The sequence below is a fragment of the Cyprinus carpio genome, chromosome B1 (assembly GCF_018340385.1).
Source record: "Cyprinus carpio isolate SPL01 chromosome B1, ASM1834038v1, whole genome shotgun sequence".
Lineage (NCBI taxonomy): Eukaryota > Metazoa > Chordata > Actinopteri > Cypriniformes > Cyprinidae > Cyprinus > Cyprinus carpio.
In genome coordinates, this window is record NC_056597.1 from 4,240,882 (window position 1) to 4,250,728 (window position 9,847).

Sequence of the window (9,847 nt, forward strand, 5' to 3'; positions counted from 1 at the left end):
ATATTGAAGACACCTGGTGCCACACTCTAATGAGTTAATTAACTCAAAACACCTGCAATGCCTTTAAATGGTCTCTCAGTCTAGTTCTGTAGGCTACACAATCATGGGGAAGACTGCTTAATTGACAGTTGTCCAAAAGACGACCATTGACAGCTTGCACAAGGAGGGCAAGACACAAAAGGTCACTGCAAAAGAGGCTGGCTGTTCACAGGCCTCTGTGTCCAAGCACATTAATAGAGAGGCAAAGGGAAGGAAAAGATGTGATAGAAAAAAAAGTGTACAAGCAATAGGGATAACCGCACCCTGGAGAGTATTGTGAAACAAAACCCATTCAAAAATGTGGGGGAGATTCATAAAGAGTGGACTCCAGCTGGAGTCAGTGCTTCAAGAACCACTACACAAAGACGTATGCAAGACATGGGTTTCAGCTGTCGCATTCCTTGTGTCAAGCCACTCTTGAACAACAGACAGCATCAGAAGCGTCTTGCTTCAAAAAGGACTGGACTGCTGCTGAGTAGTCCAAAGTTAGTGTGCTCTGATGAAAGTAAATTTAGCATTTCCTTTGGAAATCAGGGTCCCAGAGTCTGGAGGAGAGAGAGGAGAGGCACACAATCCACATTTCTTGAGGTCCAGTGTAAAGTTTCCACACTCAGTGATGGTTTGCGGTGCCATGTCATCCGCTGGTGTTGGTCCACTGTGTTTTCTGAGGTCCAAGGTAAACACAGCCATATACCAGGAAGTTTTAGAGAACTTCATGCTTCCTGCTGCTGACCAACTTTATGGAGATGCAGATTTAATTTTCCAACAGGACTTGGCACCTGCACACAGTGCCAAAGCTTCCAGTACCTGGTTTAAGGACCATGGTATCCCTGTTCTTAATTGGCCAGCAAACTCGCCTGACCTTAAACCCCATAGAAAATCTATGGGGTATTGGGAAGAGGAAGATGAGATATGCCAGACCCAACAATGCAGAACAGTTGAAGGCCACTATCAGAGCAACCTGGGCTCTCATAACACCTGAGCAGTGCCACAGACTGATCGACTCCATGCCACGCCGCATTGCTGCAGTAATTCAGGCAGAAGGAGCCCCAACTAATTATTGAGTGCTGTACATGCTCATACTTTTCATTTTTATACTTTTTAGTTGGCCAAGATTTCTGAAAATCATTTCTTAGTATTGGTCTTAAGTTATATTCTAATTTTCTAAGATACTGAATTTGGGATTTTCCTTAGTTGTCAGTTATAATCTTCAAAATTAAAAGAAATAAACATCTAAAATATATCAGTCTGTGTGCAATGAATGAATATAATATACAAGTTTCACTTTTTGAATGGAATTAGTGAAATAAATTAACTTTTTGATGATTTCTAATTATATGACCAGCAACTGTATGTTCAAGTGATTACAATGCCAGTGCCTAAATATAAGTTACAAAGTAAAGAGTGGGAGAGTGACTCAACTCTCAAAACATGAATACCTGTGGAGGGAGATGACATAAAGGCTCTAATATTTTAACTCTGAAATCAGACATAGTTTTGGCTGTTGTGCATAGTGTGTGCATGAACGAGTGTGAAATACCTAATGTGTTGCTTATGCTGATCACTTATAATAGGCACTTTTCGCATTTAAATTGGCTTATTCTGACTGTTGACATTGAAAATTATGCATATGTTTTTTCTTGGGTATCGAGAAATTTATTGATTAGAATTTTGACAGTGTCTGTCTGCATATTGTAGTCATATTTGGTAATTCACGTTAATGTATTTGCCCTGATTTAATATGTTTTCCTGGGAAATCTTGTTTCTATTGTCCACTGTTTACCGGAAGCCAGAGTGCCTGACATCATGGCAAATTTAAAAGTGCTGGCTAATGCTAAACGTAAATTCAGTAAGATTGTTATTCACGTCCGCGCTAATGATATTCGACTTCGCCAGTCAGGGGGATCTCTAAAAATAACATTAAAGAGTTGTGTGAACTTGCAAGTATGTCAGACACTGTAATATGCTCCGGTCCCCTCCCTACTTACAGTGGTGACGAGATACATAGCAGACTGTCGTCACTCAATATCTGGATGTCTAAGTGGTGCCTGCAGAATAACATAGGTTTTATAGACAATTGGATGAGTTTTTGGGGCAGACCTGACCTGATAAAAAAAGAGATGGTCTTCATCCCTCCTGGGGTGTTGCCGCTCTTCTCTCTAGAAATATGGCACATAGTCTTAGAGTTTGCACTTGACTAACTGGGGCCCAAGTCAGGAAGAAGACAGACTGGCTAAACCGACTGTCTGCTAGCCACCTCATGCCACAATAATCAGTTAATTCTCTTTCACCTAGATATCACACTACAGAGACTGTATCTGTAAAAAAAAAAAAAAAAAAAAAAAAAAACGTCCAAACCAATTTAAAGGTGCCATGAAAAAAATTGAGGTAAAAATATCCAAAAAATGACCTACACGCATCAAAAGAATGAGAAGAAATAAGGGCGATGATGTCATTAAAAAAATGTCAAGTTATAGTGCTGCAGAGATATCAACCTTAATTAGCATTAGCATTACTAGCCACGGCCCGACAGGTGTCGTAATACCAGTCTCGGCCATGGGAGGCGATATGCGGGCAACATAACCACCAGCCAACCTGCAATACACGAATAACTCGCATGGCTTGTGGGCGTACTTGATCCTGATGTCAAGCAACCGCGCTCGGAATCACAAATCAAATCCGATAAGAAAAGGAGCCGAAACAGAGTAAACATCGGCACTTCTTTCCATCGCTGGAGACAACTGATGGACTTGAAAGAAATGAGCTTCGACTCCGAACTTGCAACATTTCTTTTGGATTGGTAAGTAAGATGCTGTTAGTATTTCGCTAGAAGTTTGTTTTATATGTTTGCGTATTTTTTTTCGGGAAGTTATAACATAGAAATGTATCGAAGGCTGTTCGATGGCTAACCGTAGCTGCGTTTGATAGTTAGCTAGCTATAACTTACCCACAGATCCGATCCGGTTTTCACCTGTTATCTACCAAAGCCCGTCTCTACCAAGCTGATGCTAAAATGTAACATTACCTAAGAAGCTTGAAATGTCTTCGATGATAATGAACCCGAGAGAGAGAGAGAGAGAGGAAAGAGCGGAGAGAGAGAGAGAGAGAGAGAGGAGGGAGAGGGAGAGAGAGAGAGAGAGCGCCCCGGCGGCCGCGCGCGCACTCACTCACTATATTCAGAGCGGTCAAGTTTTTGAAAGCGTGTGAAAAGAGTCAATTGGTGTGTGTCTCACGGTGAATGCTTGAGAGTTGGCAGCTCTGGTTACGTTGGTTTGCGCTAGCTTGGTCAACATCAGCTGTCTGATGTTGACCAATGATGTTGACAGAATGCTGTCTGTCAAATTAATTTAATTCAAATAATGTGTATATACATTTCAAAATGTAATATGAACAAAACGAATATGAACATATTCACTGGTAAAGGTGAAGGGGAGTAGCTTGAAGATGTCATGTTTCAAAATCACTTGACATCACCCAACGTTCCTCTGGAGGCAAAACGTCCTTTAGGCTTCGGCTATGGCTCTAGGGTTGTTGTGAAGGTAGGGGCGGAGCATAGAGACTATGCCGTTTCTCGTTTGTTACTCTAGAGTAGACCAATTCACTTTATTGAGGCATATTGCCCCCATCTGGTATGGAATGTGGAGTATGACTTGATTTTTTTGCCAGACATTACACATGGCTCCTTTAAGAGTTACAATTTAATTGATGTTCAACAAATAAAAAACAGATGTAATACAGATAAACAAATGATAAAGCTTGGCTTATTGAATATCAGGTCCCTTTCTACGAAAGCACTTTTTGTAAATGATATGATCACTGATCATAACCTAGATGTGCTCTGTTTGACAGAAACGTGGCTAAAACCTGATGTTAGAATAAATAATTACATTATTTTAAATGAATCTACCCCATAAACATGATCCACGTCCAAAAGGTAAAGGGGGAGGTGTTGCTACAATTTATAACAATATTTTCAGTATTTCTCAGAGGGTGGGCTTCAAGTATAACTCGTTTGAAGTAATGGTGCTTCATATAACATTATCCAGAGAAACAAATGTTAATGATAAATCCCCTGTAATGTTTGTACTGGCTACTTTATACAGGCCACCATACAGACTTTGTCAAAGAATATTCTGTTTTTATATCCGAGTTAGTGCTGGCTGCAGATAAAGTTTTAATTGTTGGTGATTTTAATATCCATGTTGGGAATGAAAAAGATGCATTGGGATCAGCATTAATAGACTTTCTGAACTCTGATGGGGTTAGACAACACGTCTCAGGACCTACTCATTGTCGAAATCATATTCTAGATTTAATACTGTCACATGGAATTGATGTTGATGGTGTTGAAATTATGCAGCCAAGCAATGATATCTCAGATCATTATCTAGTATTGTGCAAACTTCATAAAGCTAAAACTGTAAATTCTACTCCTTGTTACAAGTATGGTAGAACCATCACTTCTATCACAAAAGACTGCTTTCCTGATTTATCCCAATTCCTTAGCATATCCAAAACCTCAGAACAACTTGATGATGTAACAGAAACAGGACTCTCTCTCTTCTAGCATTTTAGATACGGTTGCTTCTTTACGCTTAAGGAAGGTTAAGGAAAACAGTCTGACACTGTGGTATAATGAGCACACTCGCACCCTAAAGAGAGCAGCCTGGAAAATGGAGTGCAGCTGGATGAAAACAAAACTAGAGGTACTTCGTATTGCTTGGAGGGAAAGTACCCTGTCATACAGAAAAACATTAAAAATTGCTACTAGATCTGATTACTTTTCGTCTCTTTTAGAAGAAAACAAACATAACCCCAGGTATTTATTCAAAACAGTGGCTAAATTAACGAAAAATAAAGCATCAACAGGTGTTGACATTTCCAAACAACATAGCATTATTGACTTTATGAACTACTTTACTTCCAAGATCGATACTATTAGAGAGAAAATTGTAACCATGTAGCCGTCAGCTACAGTATCACATTAGATAGTGTGCTATAGTTCCACTGAGGAACAAATCCACTCATTCTCTACTATAGGAGAGGAAGAATGGTACAAACTTGTTAAATCATCTAAACCAACAACATGTATGTTAGACCCTATTCCATCCCATTGCTTCCAGAAATCATAGATCCTCTTCTGACTAGTATTAATTCAGGATAATTCAGGATTATTAGGATATGTCTACAAAACCTTTAATCTGGCTGTTATTAAGCCTCTCATCAAAAAACACAACTTGACACCACAGAAATAGTTTATTACAGACCGATTTCGAATATCAGTGTCAAATGCAGAAATGTTAATTCATGCGTTTATGACCTCAAGGTTAGATTATTGTAATGCTTTTGTACCAATTTAGCTCAAAAGGAAAATTTATATAAGTAATTACAATTAATTACAATTACGATTATGATTAATTACAATTATTTATATGCGCTGCCAGTAGTAACTGTTGCTGAATTAAATTCCCATCAACTAATCTGTTCTTCCATCGAACATTTAGTGTAATTTCATATCAGCTCTAAGAATGGATATTTTCATGGCCACAGAAAACAACTTTCTTACAGTAGCCTAATAATGCATTAGCACATGTAGCAAGGATAAAAATCGTAAAGGGACATTAATTTGCAAGGCAGAATCAGAAACACATGAAATTTGTGCACAAGAGTTTTATTAACTAAACACTAATACAAACTAGTCTAACAAACAGACAAACAATCACTCATACATGGGAAAGGGCAAATGAGACTTGATGGATGAAACACCAAAGATGGAAAACCAGAGAATGAAGCTATGAAAAGAGTCAGTTAACCATCTAAGTAAAACCATCAGCGCCGTTTTAGAATGGGGTCTACAGCTTAAAGAGAAACAGACTAATTTTAGCATAAATGCCATTCTTCTAACAAGTAGCACCCGTATCTAGTGCGTATCCAGACCAGATGATGGATCAGGACCTAGAGAGGACATCTACAGCCCTGAATGTCAGTGGAGACCAGGACAACTAGATGAGCCCTAGAGATCGATCCCCAGTGAAGACCTTGTCTCCTAGACAGCCCCCAGGACAATACCACAGAAACCAGTTGAGTCCTCTGCACAATGTGACTTTGCTGCAGCCTGTGATGTTAAAGGTAGGGTAGGCGATTTTGGAAAGGCTAGCAATAGCAAGTTAGCTTTGAAAGCGAGATCCCCATCCTCCCAGCGTAATCACTCGGCAAAGCCACGTCTCCCCAAAACACATGAATGCGCTCAGGCAGAGCAGAGACTAACATGCGATATGATGAGAGACGCCATTTGTGGAGGAGTGAATGCAACGCTTTCAGATTACCTCATGTCTCATTCACCGGTGACAAGACTTTACAGTACAAAGCGCATGATATTACAATAATATCACCTTTCATTCTTGCTGGAAAACACTGATGTCGTAACATGTCAGTGCAAAGTGTGTGTAGTGGTAGGCAAACACATATTTGACAAACAGGTCAGATACCCTATCGTAATTTTCAGACCGAACATTTAGATTGGATCAACATTAAATGGTTCTATGCTTTCCATAGACGATATAAATACATGTAAATAAGCCTTTCTAAAAACCAGTCTGGTTTCAGAAGTGGACATTCAACCGAGACTGCCTTGCTCTCAGTTGTTAAAGCAAGAGCGGATTCCAAATCTTTAATACTTATCTTGCTGGATCTGTCCACTGCTTTTGACACGGTTAACCACCAGATCCTCCTGTCAATCCTATTGGCAAAGGGCATCTCAGGAACCACACTCCAGTGGTTTGAGTGTTAACTGTTTTATAGGTCCTTCAATGTATCTTGGAGAGGTGAGGTGTCCAAGTCGCAACATCTAACTACTGGGGTGCTTCAGGGCTCAGTCCTTGGACCACATCTCTTCTCTTTCTACATGGCATCACTAGGTTCTGTCATTCAGAAACATGGATCTTCATATCACTGCTATGCTGATGACACTCAAATCTACCTCTCATTCCATCCTGATGATCCAAACGATAGCTGCTCACATCTCAGCTTGTCTGAAAGACATTTCTTGCTGGATGTAGGACCATCACCATCACCAACTCAACTTTGCCAAGACAGAACTGCTTGTGGTTCTATCAAACTCATTGTTTCATCACAATTTCACCATCCAGTTATGCACATCAACCATTACTCTTTCAAAAACAGCCAGAAACCTTGGAGTTGTGATTGATGATCAGCAGACTTTCTCAGACCACATTGCTAAAACTGTCCGGTCTTGCAGATTTGCTTTATTTAACATCAAGAAGATCAGGTCCTTTCTTTCAGAACATGCTTCACAACTCCTTGTTCAAGCTATTGTTCTGTCCAGGCTGGACTATTGCAATGCTCTCTTGGCAGGTCTTCCAGCCAGCTCTATCAAACCTTTATAATTAATCCAGAATGTGGCTGCAAGATTAATTTTTAATAAGCCAAAAAGAACGCACATCACACCTCCGTTTATCAATTTGCACTGGCTACCAATAGTTGCTCGCTTAAAATTTAAAGCATTAATGTTTGCCTACAAAACACTCACTGGCTCTGCACCCATTTACCTAAAAATTCATTACTTCAGACTTATGTGCCCTTATAAGCTTGTGTTCTGCAAGTGAATGGTGCATTATTGTCATCCCAAAATAAGCAGAAAATCTCTTTCACTGACTTTTACTTTAAATGTTCCCTCCTGGTGGAATGACTTGCCCAACTCAATCCGAGCAGCTGAGTCCTTAGCCATCTTCAAGAATTGGCTAATAACACATCTCTTCCATCTTTATCTGACCCTCTAACTCTAGCACAACTTGCCCCTATTTAGACTTACACTCTATTAATTTACTAAATGCTTATTTTCTTAAAAAAAAAAAAAAAAAAAACCTGACACCAGCTTCTCTATTCTTTTTGTACTCTATATACAGTCATGGCCAAAAGTTTTATATGTTTTATAAAGTTTTTACATAAATTTAGTTTTTTGCAAAGTTTGCTGCTTAAGCTGTTGTGGTGTTCACTTACATTGTTTCTAGATTATTGTGTATAGTGATCAGATGTATTTTAAATAATTGCTAAAAGCTTCATTGGCCAAAAACGAATTTCACTGTTTTTTGATCCTGACACAAAATGACCAGCTAACATTAACTGATTAATCATATCAGCAGCACACGTGAAAGTGTGAATGAGTACTAGTCAGATAAATCATTATCATACTAAATAGATTGTAAGAGCAGACTGATTGCTGTAAAAGGAGGAAAGAAGCGCTTCCAATCATTATGTTCTTGTTAGAAATGGTTACCTCCAAAGAAACACGTGCAGCTATCATTGTTTTGCATCAAAATGGCTTCACATGCAAAGAAATTACTACAAAGAAAATTGCAAGTGAAATAACAATTTACCAGATCATCAAGAACTTCAAGGAGAGAGTTTCGACTGCAGTGAAGAAGTCTTCAGGATGTCCCAGAGTGTCCAGCAAGCGCCAGGACCGTCTCCTCCTGAGGAGTCAGCTACAGAATCGTGTCACCACCAGTGCAGAGCTTGCTCAGGAATGGCAGCAGGTTGGTGTGAGAACATCAGAATGCACAGTGAGGCCAAGACTTTTGGACAACGGCCTGGTGTCAAGAAGGGCAGCAAAGAAGCCACTTCTCTCCAAGAAAAACGGAAAGGACAGATGAAATTCTGCAGGAAGTACAAGGATTAGATAGCCGAAGATTGGTGCAAAGTTATTTTCTCTGATGAGGCTCCCTTCCGACTGTTTGGAACATCTGGAAAATGGGTTGTTTGGAGAAGAAAAGGTAAACGCTACCATGAGTCCTGTGTTGTGCCAACAGTGAAGCATCCTGTTTGTCAGTAATGCAAAATGACAGTTAAAGGCAGTTCATCATTGAATTCAGTGATGTCATCATGCAGCTCAGTTCAGTTTAAATCATATCTGTGCAATAATTTGCAATCAAGTCAACGATATTGCTGTAAATGAAGTGTCCCCAACTAAGCAAGCCACAGGCAAGAGTGGCAAGGAACCAAAACTCCATCTGTGAAAAGAATGGAGAAGAAACCAGGCTCAGTCGGGGGGCCAGTTCTCCTCTGACCAGACGAAACCAGCAGTTCAATTCCAGGCTGCAGCAAAGTCAGATTGTGCAGAAAAATCATCTGTTTCCTGTGGTCTTGTCCCAGTGGTCGTCTGAGACAAGGTCTTTACAGGGGATCTGTCTCTGGGGCTCTAGTTGTCCTGGTCTCTGCTGTCTTTCAGGGCTGTAGAGGTCCTTTCTAGGTGCTGATCCACCATCTGGGCTGGATACGTACTGGATCCGGGTGACTGCAGTGACCCACTGACTTGGATACAGACTGGATCTGGTGGCTATGGTGACCTCAGAATAAAAGAGAAACAGACTAATATTAGCGTAGATGCCATTCTTCTAATGATGAAGCAAGTACAACGGGTGTTATGGGAAGTGTTCCCGGTTCCGGTTTACCTAATTAATGCAGCCTAAAAATGCTTTAACGGATATGGATATTAGAAGCGTATTAGTGTGTTATGTGTAAGCCGGGTTAAAGGAGATGGGTCTTTAATCTAGATTTAAACTGCAAGAGTGTGTCTGGCTCCCGAACAATGTTAGGTAGGTTGTTCCAGGGTTTGGTCACTAAATAGGAAAAGGATCTGCCGCCCGCAGTTGACTTTGATATTCTAGGTATTATCAAATTGCCAGAGTTTTGAGAACGGAGCGGACGTGGAGGACTATAATGTAACAAGAGCTCGTTCAAATACTGAGGTGCTTAACCATTCAGGGCTTTATAAGTAATAAGAAAGATT